Source organism: Halichondria panicea, chromosome 10 (assembly GCF_963675165.1).
Source record: "Halichondria panicea chromosome 10, odHalPani1.1, whole genome shotgun sequence".
Taxonomy (NCBI): Eukaryota; Metazoa; Porifera; class Demospongiae; order Suberitida; family Halichondriidae; genus Halichondria; species Halichondria panicea.
The window spans coordinates 3398758-3409164 of NC_087386.1; the positions used below are offsets into that span (position 1 = coordinate 3398758).

Sequence of the window (10407 nt, forward strand, 5' to 3'; positions counted from 1 at the left end):
TAGATCGTTCATCGAGCCCTCTGATGTCAAGATATATCTTAGCACTGTTACATTCATATGATGTGAAAATCAAGCTTAGTCAAGCCTTTATACCATGACAGGCTGATCCATGAAAAAAATTTTTTGGATTTTATCTCACCGCTGGCCGGGCATTTAAAATGATAAAAACGGGTGGGCGCAATAACCGTGGTTGCTATGGCAACACATGTTGCACCATTTTATTCCTTGTTGTATGGGCATTCTATTGGTATATGGTTGCTAGGCATTTTATTGCTCTGGAAACCCGATAGAGAATTTACAGACATTTCACTTCAGTGTTAATTAAGAATCCGACGGTTAAAGGGCCTAATCCTTCACAGCCTAATTCTTCACAAGAACCTTAAGTGGGCAAATCACCTCTGCTCAGCGGCATACCGTATTGCTAAAGCGTACATTTTCATCAACCTCAACAGTTCAGAAGAAATTATTAACTTGTTCGATCGCAATTATCGTATTGTTCTCAGATATGGCGACCTGCTCACGAAGCCATTCTATGTAGCACTTAGATACATAATAACCAAGCCAATCAATGTCCTTTGCTTCACAGCAGGGAAAGAGAAAAGTTGACATAGAAACTCAACAAAAATTTGAAACAGATTAAAGACAACAGACTTAGAGCTTGTCAGTGGTATAAACTTACTTCTCTAGAGTACCTCCCAGCGTCTGAGTGATCGCTAGTGGATAGGAGAGCTAGAAACAGTTAAAATACAACACAGAACGTTCAATCACAAAAATATTTGCGTGCGCAAAATATAACGCGGAGTGTTTTAACCATTTGTGACAGGGCCTAGGAAAAGGGCCCTTAACGCGGCAAGTATTAAATCATTGATTGTAGAGGAGAGGGATTGGAAACGCATACGTGAATGCCTGGCCCATCCGTGTCACGGTTATATTTCTTTTTCCTACCTCCGTCACATGAAATTGACCATTGTCCTACCGTAGAAACTGGATTATTAGCGCTTACTCGATTATAAGCTTATCTTTATTTTAAGCGCATGCTCAACTGCAGGCAGCGCTTTTCCAATTATGCGAAGGTTATTAGTGTAATTTTAGAATTGATTCAGCTAATTTTCCATGAGCTAGTTAACTTGTACAGTGCAGGGTAGCTATAGCTGGTGATATCCATTTGTAAGGACTCTCTGGGCGTGCTGTTACCTTGTCTGATCATGCTGAGAGAATGTGAGACATGGATGAGGTCCTTTTATTCCAAGTTCGTTGCTGGGTGGGGCTCAAAATGACTGCATTATAGGCGCATTCTCGAATATAAGCGTATTGAGCTCTGCTATTGACCCTAAAAGCGCATGCATAATCCAGTTTCTACGGTATGGTAATTTCATCTTTGACAGGCAAGAAGGCTACTACTGACTATAGCCAGAAAGAGACATGAGACAAGCGGGAAGGCTACTAGGATGAAGTTAGGCTACTAGCTTAATTCCATTCGTGTTTCAGAAATTAGTATTAGAGGAGCTCTTCGCCATTGTATGAAAGAGTTTACTGTGGGATCACACACAGTGTTAATAGAAGTTTAAGAACATAAATCATAAACAATAATTATTATTATCATTGTACTGTTTGTACTCGTGATGTAAAGACAGAAATAATGATGCAATTTCCTTGAATGTCCTCTTTGGTAAGTGGTTCAGTGAACGTGCTACAGTCTGCCGATGTAAACCCTGAAGAAGGATCATCAGATGCACACAATCTGAGATTAAAAACAATATCAGTTTGAGATAACAGTTTACCTTGGGTCTTCCAACTGACACTTCCGTCGTTTATTCTCTCATAACTCTTCCCCAAAAAACTTGCCGATCCATTCGTATGAACAAATGAAGTGTACGAAAGCATGTAGTAGCATTAAAGGTCACTTCTAGCCTATAAACATTTGCTACTTCAACACTACACTTCCACAAAATCCCACAAGCGAAAGTCACGAGTGTGATAATAAATTTGTTTGCAAATACTACCATGGAGAGTCAATCATGAAGTTGCTACATTCAAAACACACTTAACACACCACTGTACCCGTCAAACAGGCTGTAGTTCTTTTTGGAGAGTTAAAAAATCCCACAATCCTCAGCCAGTCAAGGAAAGCTACATGAAACTTCTTTAGTAGACACTTCTAGGTTAAGGTTACAACTATACTAGGTACATAAGAGCATAGTACTTGCTGGCATAGGTGTATTTGTTTGTGAGGCCAAGGCACTTCTCTGTCCTTCTAAAAGACGCCTTGCTTCTGTTGCCACTACAGCATTGCGTGGGCGTGGACGAAACACGGATGGGCCAGAATCGTACTGAGTCCACCCATGCGTTTCCAATCACTCTCCTCTACAATAAATTGAGCTATAAGCCAAAACAGTAGAAATGAAGTAAAAATTACTTTTTTTCACAGGTGCCTTTCCTCTACCTACTTGTAAAAATTTGCTCTCTACGAAGCTTTAAACAGGTCAAGCGCGGACGTTGAAGAAACTCACCAAACGTTCTTCATCTTTTACAATGAAATTTACTGTGTGTACGTGGGGGTTATTTAAAAAAGTTACAACTTGTACAGGACTATTTCATCAGCCCAGTACTTACAATCATCAAGAGGAGCCATAGCTCCACTTCTTAACAAAGATAATTTAGCAACAAAAATAGAAAGAGCAGCTATCTAACTAGCTAGCTTTGCATAGATCCACTCTTTTTTCTTTAGATTTACGTATCCCGTGCCACTTGTCCTCATAACCCCTCCATAACAACCTACAGATAAACAGTAAGTTAGGATAGATTCTAGCCAATAGACTACTGTTTCTCAGGCCTCCGACACTCACCACGACCTAGGGGAACCATCCATATAAATATTATAGGACAATTTCACGGAGTTTCCTAGGCATCACCCATCCCACCATGCCTGCTAATACTAAGCACAATGGCAGTGATACCAGTACTACAAGGAGGAAAGCTTCTTGTAAGGCTAATAGTAAGTTGGAAAGCCTTAATTAGATGAATACTAAGTGAAAGACCACCTATAATAGATCAGTCTCCTTCAAGCTTTAGAGACACTTTCTGTAGAGGCTCCATGCATACAAGTGAGTGATCTATTACATAAGACTGTCAGTACAAGCTTATATCATAGATTGAAAAGGAAGGTGATTGGAAACGAAAATGTTTGCGTGAAACACTCCGTGTTATAGGGTGTGGCTAAAATTATAGTCAACATGCGATTTACCTGTCTTGCTGCCCATACAATGTGTTGTACATAGAAATGGTGAAATTGTTAATGTTGATTATTCTAAAAAGTAAAGAGAATCTAGCTAAAAGGTAGACTAAGCTATACTGTTCTACACTCTAGTAAACAGTTAATAGTTTCGCATCGATCATAAATCATTTGTTAGTATCAGCATGTGGCTATCTAATAATTACACCAATCAAATAAGTACTAGGACCTGGCTAAATATAGAAATAGATAAATATAGCTAGTACCATAAACTAATAATGATTACATAAATAAACATTACGTAACTAGAACATTACATCCCTCCTTTACTTCGGAGAAAAGAAACAGTTATTAGAGTTCAATCAAGTTCCATGTATATTCTGGCCATAACGCTGACAGCTTCACCTCTGCCTCGTTGGATATCGTCGTTGGACCTGTACTTGCTGAGCTGGTTGAGTTTCGTCTGGACCATTATCAAGTTCATCATCTGAACTTTCATAATCAGCTTCTGGTGTTCTCACAGAGGGTTGTATTCGTTTGAAATGGCTAACGTTTCTCGTGATATCTCTTTCATTTCGAGTTGCCGTTACCATCAAACCTTTGACCTCATCACCTTGTAAGGGGCAGGATCAAATTTAGTTGTGAATTTGTCCTTCTTCTGGCGTACCAATACAGTGTCACCAATTTGGATGTTAGGCTGACAACTACGAGATCTCTTGTCGGCTTCATCTTCTTTTTGGCTTATGTGTCTTTGTCTCGTACCAAAGAATCCACTGGAGTGTCATTTGACACGGTTGCCTCAGGTAGCTTGGTGCCGATCTTTCGGTTGAACAAAAGTTGTGCAGGTGATACTCCTGTTGTACTGTGCGGTGTTGCACGATAATTAAAGAGAAACTGGTAGAGAAACTTCTTCCAATCTCTTCCTTCAGCGTGGGCTGATCTAACCGCTTTCCTCTGCATTTCCTTGTGGCCATAGAGGAGTGCTCTTTCGATGTTTAATGCCTTTTTCTTGAGTGTACTGTTTGAACTCTTCTGAGAAGAATGGGGGACCATTGTCACTCTTCAAAACTTTGGGTATTCCATGAGTGGAGAAGATTCGATCGAGCTTGCTGATGGTTCCTTTTCCGGCCGTGGAGTGAACAATCTCAACTTCCGGAAATCTAGAGTATGCATCAATGACTACCATCAGATACTCACCAGTTGGGAATGGTCCGCAGAAATCGATGTTCACAGTGTGCCATGGTTTGGGTGGCAGTGCTTTCATCTGGAGAGGTGCAGGTGGTGAGTAGGGACTGTTTGCTTGACATGCAATGCAGCTCTGAATGGTTTTCTGAACTTTCTCCTCGATTCCTGTAAACCAGACTTTCTCACGTAGCAGTCTCTTAGTCTTCACTATTCCTTGGTGACCTTCATGGGCAAGGTCGATTGATCTCTGTTGGAGTGAGCTTGGTATCACTATTCGGTTGCCACAGAGGATCAGATTAGATTCTGCGTTGACTTTGCCAAACAGTTTAGTAGCATCTGATTTCTCATACCACTTTCCAGATTGAATGACGTCCATCAATTCACACAGCGTAGGGTCCGCTTCTTGAATCTCTGTCAAGGACATTGCTTTGGGAATTGCATGTAGGCATAGGAGGTTGACATAGTCTTCTGCCATTTTCTCTGCTCTCCTTTAATGTGGTGTGTCGGGAGAGAAAATCAGATGGGTTGTTACTTCCTTTTGTGTGTATCACATTGAATTCGTAGCCTTGTAGCCTCAAGTTCCACCGCTCGATTCTGGCAGGTGGTTTGGACTTCGGGTTGCCAAAAATCAACTGAACTGGCTTGCAATCGGTGTGTAGGTTAAATCTTTTCCCATAGAGATAGAGGTGTAGTCGTTCTACTGCCCACACGATTGCAAGAGCTTCCTTCTCTGTTTGTGAGTATCGAGTTTCAACATCTGAAAGCGATCTACTCACATACGCGACAATTTTCCGGTCTTGCTTTCCTGGTGTTGTCTGAGACAGGATTGCTGATAGACCAACTGGAGAGGCTACCTCTGTCTCTTTGGATGGGTCAAAGTATGCCTCACTGGTCAACATTTCTTTGATTTTCTCGAAAGAAGACTGATGTTCCAGAGACCACTGGAATGGAACATCCTTCTTGGTCAGGTTGCGGAGAGGATGTGATACATCACTAAACGAAGGGATGAATTTAGCACAGTAAGTTGCCATTCCCAGAAAACTTCTGACTTCGGATGCTGATTTTGGAGGGGTCATGTTGTGTATGGCCTTCACTTTGTCTGGATCAGCTGAGATGCCTTCTTTGGAGAATACAAATCCGAAAAATGTCAGGGATGACTTGTTGAACTCACACTTGGACTTGTTAAGGGTGAGGTTTACATCTTTAAACTTCTTCTTCAGTGCTTTGTTATGTTCTTCTCATACACGATGACATCATCACTTATATTCAAAGTACCCGGTATGTCACGAAGTTGGTCACTGATGATGTTTTGGAAAGTCTCACTGGCTGAGTTTGTGCCAAAATTGAGTCGAGTGTATCGGCGGAGACCTTTGTGTGTCACGAAAGTAGTGACTGTCTCCGTCCAATGGAATTTGGTGGTACCCAGCTTTCAAGTCAAGCTACCGTTGCTCCATTCAGATTGTGAACAAGATCGTCTACCATGGGGCTGGGGTGTCTCTCTTAGAATGGCTTTGTTTGGCATCCTCATATCGACACATAGGCGAACACTTCCATTTTTCTTTGGAGCAATGACTAGAGGAGAGACCCATGTTGTGGGACCGTCGACTTTTTCGATAATCCCTTGACTTTCCAGATTGTCGAGTTCTTCTGAAACCTGTTTTCGGAGGTGGAATGGAATGCGCCGGACTGACTGTACGACCGGAGCGACTGAGTCATCGATGTGTAATCGGACATGTGTGTTCTTGAGTTTGCCTATCCCTTTGAACACTTTGGGAAATGAGGCAATTAGTTCTTCGTCGGTTTGCTGTTCGTTCATTTGGTTGACTTTGATACTGATTAGGTCGAGGTCTTCAGCTGTGCTGCAGTCATAGACTGGACGTGTTTTGAACCGACGTTAATGTTTGCCATAAACTGGCAGTGAGTTGTGAGTCAGATCCATACGCAAACATGCACTTTGTGGGTGAGTTCAGCTATATTGTACAATGTTTTTGTATTTCCTCGAAACTGTCTTCATCAATGATGTTGGCTGATGCACCTGTATCTATCATCACTGTAACAGGGATGTCATTAATGCCCACAGTGACCATTGGTGCTTTGGAATAGGTAGAGTTTCCGAGTACGTATAGGTACTCGTCGTCGCTACTGCTTGTATTATCTGACTCTGTGTCTGGTCTGGGTGCAGTTTCAACTTGTCGTATACGTCTAGTTCCTTGTTTACTGCGTGGCATTGTTGTTTTGGACAAACATACTCGAGCAAAATGGTCGCATTTCTTGCAAGTTTTTCCGATTGCAGGGCACGGACCTTCCTTGTGGGGCCTTGTGGGGCCATGTGAGTCCACACTTTCGACATTGGTTCGAAGGGGTGTGAGTTTGCTTCATCGGGAATTTACGTGGAGGTCTCTTCACGTGGAGTTGGTTCACAGACGCAGAGAGTTGTTCCATCCCACTAGCCTGGGTCTCGCTCATTTCACGAAGTGCTATTCTACGGAGTCTTTTCGATAAACAGTTCTGAATAATGGTCGATTTTATTTCACGGTTTAAATCATTAAACTCACATTCTGGGCCAACTTCCGGAGTCTTGTTGTGTATTGATCAATAGTTTCTCCATTGTTTTGAGCAGCAGTGCGAAACTTGAAGATCTTGTAATCAACATTCTTCTTGGGGGCAAAGTATTCATCCAGCTTGTCTATAGCTGTGTCATAGTCATCTCCTGTGTCTGTCAGGGTATCAAAAATTGACTGTGTATCTTCCCCAACTTGATATATGAGAAGAGCTCTCTTTCTTCCTCCATCTGTGATGTTGAGAGCTGCCAAGTATGTTGCTTTCCATCGCTGTCCTAGCGAGGTAGGGTCTGAGATTGGGTCAAATGGAGTAAGAGGTTGTAGGCTGAGCCCTGCTTCAGCCATCCTTGTATCCTCGTCGCCAGTTATACTGTTCTACACTCTAGTAAACAGTTAATAGTTTCGCATCGATCATAAATCATTTGTTAGTATCAGCATGTGGCTATCTAATAATTACACCAATCAAATAGTACTAGGACCTGGCTAAATATAGAAATAGATAAATATAGCTAGTACCATAAACTAATAATGATTACATAAATAAACATTACGTAACTAGAACATTACATAAGCAACTATCACTAAACAGCTATACAATAACCCTTTCCTTGCCATTCGTGAAATCTGGAACAGGAGCGTCTTTAGGTCGATCAATTAGTGTGGATCCGGCCTCACCACGCCTCCATGTCATTCTATTAGTCTAGATCCGGCTAGCAATTCTAGCTGGGACTCCCAGTTCTAGCTCCTTTTGTTTAGCGTGTCAGAGACTGGGAGAAGATGATTGGCACTCCCTGGCTCCTTTGGATGTACAGCTGTCCAGATCCCTAGAACATACCCTCCATTCTGACGAGTTATCAGTGCATAGGGTGCTTACTAGATTCTTGCCAGCCAGTACAGTTCAAGCTACACACAGCACCGCTCAACTATTCTCTACCCCATTATCTAGCTAAATCTGGTCCAACTAGACAGCAGACACAGCTAGTTAATTCAGTAAAGCCAGGGGTAGCCCTACTTCTACGGTTGTTCAGTACCCACGGTAACAATTCCTCTGGGCTGGGCTAACTAGTTGAGCCACGCCTCCCAATTCTCAAGGCTAGGTACATGTCTCTGTCTAGCTGCTTCTTCAGCTTCTTGCTCAGTTTTGTGGCTTAGAGAAAGGCCAGCTACTCAGGGGGAAGAGTCCAGATGAAAGTCTGGCAGCCAGGTGACGTCCAAACGGTCAGTTATTCTTTCCACCAACTTTTTAATCTAGTCTAGTCCTGCTTGCACTGCTACTACTACTGCTGCTACTCTTCCTAGCTAGTCAAAGGTTTCTTTTTTTTTTTTTTTTTTTTTATAACTACATATGCACAAAGAGACATCAAAGCTTACATCAAAGGACACAGATTTTTAGCCTACTTGACTGATAAGGCGGTTACCTAGACTACAGTTTGTTTGTCAGGGAGGAGCTCACATACAACTTCATCTAATTCATCATAACGATTCCTTACCCATTGTTGTAATTTCTACAACAGATTGCCAAGGAAAGAGATACAAGAACTCTAAGTCGTGGGAGGTCAAGGTGTCTTAAAGCAGTTTGAAGGACTATACTGCAAATGTTTATGAACAGTACAGCTTATCCATAGCATGAAACCATCCTATATAGCACTTAGATACATAATAACCAAGTCAAGCAATGTCCTTTGCTTCACAGCAAGCAGGGACAGAGAAAAGTTTACATGGAGTATTTCAAGCTAAACTCAACAAAAAGAGTAAAGACACTCTTTCTTTCTTCGAAATTCCTTCCTAGATGCCAAGCAAATCAGCTACATAGCTAGCTAGAGAGTCCTAGAATGCATAGCCTTCATCTAACTAATCGTCTTCTCCATAAAATATTTTACTAAGCTTGCATAGTGCATACTTCGTAGCTCCGGATAGAAAATAGTTAGGAGGTCGATCTTAGTATCATTTTGAAGCTTAGAGAACGCTTTATCTGATTCAAAATAAAAAATAACTCGGGTATACCCGCGTTAAGGGCCCTTTTCTTAGGCCCTGTCACATATGATGTCTAATTTATAGTTAGAACATAGAATTGATTCAGTAATATCTATGAGCGCTAGCTAGCTTGTACAGTGCATGCTAGCTATAATTATAGCTGGTGATATCATCTGGAAGGATTCTCTGGGCATGCTGTTACCCATGCTGACCAGTTCCTGGTCAATAATCATTGTTTTTGAATTGTAACATAATTATAATAGTATGATATAGGTCTAGCCTCGGTCCCAGGCCGATTTTTGAACAAGGTTGAAAATACGGCCTGGTATTGATTGTATCTGGCGTGGCAGGAAATTCCTGTCATATTTCCCCGTATAAGTTTAATACCGTAATTTAGCTCCGTGTATGCTCTTAAGTAACTGAAATCTAGCCATAGATTATCTAGCTAGCTAGCTACTGCAAATTTAAGTTGTTCAGATTAACGTATACATTGTCTGCTTCACAAGAAGGCCTCACTCTCATTGCAGAACAGGCCCAGCTCTTGTCAGAAGGAAGAAACGTCTTTGCCGTGATTTTCAACATGGTATGGCAAATCTCTTGCTTTCACTCACTGCCCTTTGTGATGAACTACAAACTAGTAGGTACTGCCGGCCCTTGTCGACAGGTGTGTTGTTCTTGCAAATCTCTTTGCAAATCTCTCTGCTTCTTGTTTTTGGTTCCTAACCACGCCCAGATACAATCAACACCAGGCCTAGTTGTCGGCCTAGCTAGAAACAACTCGGCCTGGAATCGAGGCTAGATATAGGTCCATTGCCTTGCTCACTTTCTAGCCAGCTTGTGAGTCAGCTTTCATCACAGAGACATCCGTTTACTAGGTGGAGCTAAGCGCATTCTCAAATATGAGCTCTGCTATTGACTCCATGAGCGCATGCGCAGTTTCTACGGTAATGCACTAGTTTTTGAGCCACACCCCTAAGCTAGTTAGAAAGTGAGCAAGCATCTATTCATACTATTTCCAAGGGCATATGAAGCATGCAACTACTATCACAAATGGGCGGGGTCTTATAACTGCATTGCACGTGCACGGTGAAGATATACGGAGATATGCGGAAACTTACAGAGAAAGTAGCTATTCTAGCTAAGCTAGCTAAGCTAACATACTGCAGATGATTGTAGCTCTCTATACTAGTAGTAAATAATACTAACAATGCTCAGTGACACTAGAAAGTGAGTAGCCAGAAACCACAAACTTTGAGTTGTTGCCTCAAATTCTGTAGTGTTAAACTACTACGACTCATAAAACTAACAGGAGATGTTATACAAGAGAGATAAACGAGCTAATGCAAGAAAGTAGATAAAAGTGCCGACTCAGCAGCTTGGATGGGTTTGGAGTTTTTACATAGAAAACATGAATCTTAATCAATCGTGACCAACCTCCTCTAGTGCATGGGCATT

The 10407-nt window shown here is 41.7% G+C and overlaps 1 protein-coding gene and 3 long non-coding RNA genes across 4 annotated transcripts in view; 2 read left to right on the forward strand and 2 right to left on the reverse strand.

Annotated features, from left to right (window-relative positions):
* LOC135342388 (T-box transcription factor TBX19-like) overlaps positions 1–10407 on the forward strand; it is a 28872-nt gene that overhangs the window by 11497 nt on the left and 6968 nt on the right. The window lies entirely within an intron of this gene.
* LOC135342395 (uncharacterized) overlaps positions 1–10407 on the reverse strand; it is a 72984-nt gene that overhangs the window by 1946 nt on the left and 60631 nt on the right. The window lies entirely within an intron of this gene.
* LOC135342394 (uncharacterized) lies at positions 1583–3385 on the reverse strand. The gene is made up of 3 exons (XR_010396861.1): positions 3245–3385; positions 1782–2775; positions 1583–1712 (listed from the first exon to the last, which is right to left on the reverse strand). It is a non-coding gene; the product is annotated as an uncharacterized LOC135342394 (long non-coding RNA).
* Positions 2063–8317, forward strand: LOC135342396 (uncharacterized). The gene is made up of 2 exons (XR_010396863.1): positions 2063–2168; positions 2336–8317. It is a non-coding gene; the product is annotated as an uncharacterized LOC135342396 (long non-coding RNA).